This window comes from Poecilia latipinna, unplaced genomic scaffold (assembly GCF_001443285.1).
Source record: "Poecilia latipinna isolate Pla-1442-1.1 unplaced genomic scaffold, P_latipinna-1.0 Scaffold6684, whole genome shotgun sequence".
In the NCBI taxonomy this organism is placed as follows: domain Eukaryota; kingdom Metazoa; phylum Chordata; class Actinopteri; order Cyprinodontiformes; family Poeciliidae; genus Poecilia; species Poecilia latipinna.
In genome coordinates this window covers 1-3,635 of record NW_015119300.1, presented here as the reverse complement: position 1 = coordinate 3,635, position 3,635 = coordinate 1, and the positions used below count along the sequence as shown (strand labels likewise).

The 3,635-nt window shown below is 39.2% G+C and overlaps 1 long non-coding RNA gene across 1 annotated transcript; it reads right to left on the bottom strand.

Annotated features, from left to right (window-relative positions):
- Positions 1-2,903: 2,903 nt before the first annotated feature.
- Positions 2,904-3,625, bottom strand: LOC106944039 (uncharacterized). Its single transcript, XR_001424085.1, has 2 exons — positions 3,507-3,625; positions 2,904-3,070 (listed from the first exon to the last, which is right to left on the bottom strand). It is a non-coding gene; the product is annotated as an uncharacterized LOC106944039 (long non-coding RNA).
- Between the last annotated feature and the right edge of the window lie 10 nt (positions 3,626-3,635).

The window sequence follows — 3,635 nt, the reverse complement described above, 5'->3', positions numbered from 1 at the left end:
CAGAAAACCAGCCTTGACTCTCCAGAGGCCTTGTTGCAGGTTTAGAGCTGGTGATATTTTGCTTTCTGATGTCTAAAATGCATTCTGCTGAAATGATATTAATATTTTCATGGTTTCAGTTCCAATTAAAACTGTCTGAAGCCACCATCAGATCTGCTGTGTGAGGATGAAATGCATCATAATCATCTACAGACGTTGTGATCCACTGATGTGCAGCTTCATCTCTCTTCAGTGTCTTCAGTTTTCTTAGCATTTTATTTGTTTTTCTTCTCAGATCTTCATCCCTTTTGCTTTTATTCCTATTTTCCTCAATAAACTTGACTTGCATTTACCTTTTGCTCAGTTTGCCTTTGTTCGCTACAAACACACGCACACGCACACAGAGTTGTGTTTTCATCACTTGTGGGGACTTCACATTGACTTCCATTAATTTCTACAGCCTAACCCTTACCCTAATCCTAATCCTAACTCTAACCATCACAGACCTAACCACTAACCCAGGAACAACAATTTCCCTCATGGAGACCAACAAATGTCCCCACAAGGAGCAATGGTCCTCATAACCCCACATTGTAGACCGAAATAGGTTCCCATAAGGATATAAAAACCTGGTACACACACACACACCTACACACACAAACACGCACACACGTGCAAAGCTAAGGTTAAAGGACATGACACAGTAGGGAACACCCTATGTGATTGTGAATACAGAAACAACATCATCTTATTATTTTAAATGATTATTATTTCACTTTCCAATAGTTTTTACATGAACTGTTCAAAAGGCCCATCCAGGAACAAGAGCTGTGAATTAGCTTGTGCTGTAAACACTATGAAGCAAACATGGGACTGCTGCTCTGTTCTGTTTGTCTGTGTCTACATGTGTCTGTCTCTATCAAATAAACTTAAATTAAATTAAATTAAATTAAATTAAATTAAAGGTCCTGTGACCTCTAGCAGAAGGGGCGTGACTTAGACACTATTCAGAATGTCTTGGGAAAAGAGTGTCTTCAGTCAGAGGGTGCTTCAGAATCGCTGTAATACAGACTGCTACAGGAGATCATTTAATTGGAACCTATTTTTCATTTATGCATAAATATTTGAGGCATGTGGCTCTTGATGTAAGTGCTTGGTGGATTGAGCTGCTTTTACTCATCTGTGTTCTCTGTAAGTGGGCCGTTCACTCCTTGCTGACCTGAGCTCTGATTATCCTGAATCTGGCCTCCAGCGACAATGCCAGCTGCATGTCCGCCTCATCTCAGTCTTCATGCAGTCGCTGTAGAAGATGGTTTGGGAACATTTGAGCCTCCAGCAGGCCAACCCAGGGGTCATCAAGGCCAGTCGAGTGACCAGTGAGTTGGTGATGATCAGCCTGGATCTGGTGAAGACCTGGCTGTCGGTGTTGAGCATGGAGATTACGAAGAAATTTATCCAGTCCATCCTCACGTCTCTGATAGACTGACGCGCCGTCCAGCCAAAACAGCAATGAGTTTTTAAAGCCTCTTCAAATTGAAATCAATAGGAAAGCAGAAATCACAAGAGGTGATGAAGATGAGGAGAACCAAACAGAGGAAGAGGACAGAGTTGGCTGTAGGAGCTGCTAGTGTTCATACCTGCGGCAGCAGCAATAGCGCTGTTGTCATTTGAAAAGCGCTTCTAACGCTCCCAGCGTTTCTCGGTCTCTCGCCGGCGGCAGTGGGGTTTGGGCGTGGATAAAACTGTCAGCACAACAGTTATTTTTAGCTAGTTAAGGTAACAGTCACCTGTTGAGACCTTAGTCAGTTTTGCTCATACAAATGACTCAGAGTCTTCTGGAGAAAAATGCACAAGTAGGTCCTTCGGTTCTTTTCCACTGCGCTCTTTTTTTCATGTGGGAAGCAATCAAGACTCACCACAGCCAACAGTGACACAGTGTGGCATTATCTAAAATTACAGCAGTCAAACACAATATGATAACTCAGGTAAAGATAGTCTTCCAATGTTTACTCTGTAGATTCAGTACATAATGGACCATTATGCCTCATGAACCCAGCAGGTGAAAAAACGGCGACCTCCATGGGTCAAAAATATAACAGAACATGTAAATTTTTGAATCACTTCAAAAATTTGCTTAATTTTTTAAGTATTTATGAGTTTTGGTGCATCACAAACAGCATTTCTTTTAGTTAATAGGCAGTTAACAATATATTTAGGCCAACATGTTCAGCTAGTCCTGGATTCCTTTAAGCCTGGATCCAGTGTCTCAGTCGGACTTGCCAAGGCAAATGAGAGATAAGCAGTGGTTGATTTCACAGTAGTAAACAACGTCAGATGTCTAATTTTAGGAAGCTTATATGTTTTCAGGCTTTGTGACACTGTAGATTTCTGTCAGTGTTGTAGCCAGAGAGGATGCATGTGTCCAAGTCAACAAAGGTGAAACAAACACTGAGTTTATATGACATTCATGTTGTGCTGAACAGACAACAACATAATTTTGCTTTGTTTCTGCTTTCAGCTGCAGAGAGGATCTGGCAGTGAACAACTGAATGAACACCAGTCTTCAACTGGTGACTTGGAAGACCATAATCATGTTCATGACTTTCCATTTTTTGTGATGTAACATTGCTGTGACTCCAATAAAACTCCCTAAAGGTATCGCGTCTGGTTGGCAGCCATCTTGGTCTGATGAGAGTAGGCAGTGTTCTCACAGACATTCAACCAACTTCCTCCACCAGTTCCTTCCTGTTCATACTGGAAACAGTTTTTAAACTGCATGCCTTCATAGTTTGGAGAGATTTTTTTTATCCTGATCAGAGTGTTTGTAGTGAACAAAACCAGAAAAAGTCAGATAGAGCAAAATGTAGATGCAAGTCAAGTTTATTCAGGAAAACATGACATGAAAGCAACACGGATGAAGATTAAAAAAAATCTAAAAAACAAAAACAAAAACAAAAAAACAATGGTTGAGAAAGTGAAAGAAACTGAGGAGAAATTGTATGTACATCAGTGGACCACAGTGTCTGTGGATGTTACTGATTATGATGCATTTCATCCACAGCACAGGCGATCTGATGGTCGTTTCATTCAACTGCATAAAGAAAAGAACAATGAAAATATTAATCATATATTTTAGCAGAATAAATTGAAGACACCTTGATGAAAAATATCACCAGTTCTAATCATGAAATAAGTATTCTGTAGGAAAGGAAACAAAGAAAGAAGTAAAAAAATAAAATAAAATAAAATAAATACAAATAAAAAAATGTAGCATATCTGACAGATTTCTAGATCTTAAAAAAACTATTTTTTTATATTTAATTAATTTGCCAATCAGATATTCTGGGTTTGTTAATTAAGTTAAAAAACAGAATAAATAAGCTTCTCAATGCTTTTTATTTAGATTTGTTCAGTTAAAGTAGATAGTTAGAGAAAACATCCATAAAGTTGCTGTTTTTGTTGCACCAAGTTTTTAAAGCTGTTCCTGTTCGTAGACAGATTTTAGTGAAGTGAGAGCCTGAACTCACCGTAACAAATATATTCCACCTCCAGGTACTTGTAGGTCCCATAGCAGGGATTTCCAAACACATAGTTACTGGCTCTGACTTTACACCACTGTTTCCCGTTGCATCTGTGGATTCAGATCAAAGTCAGTG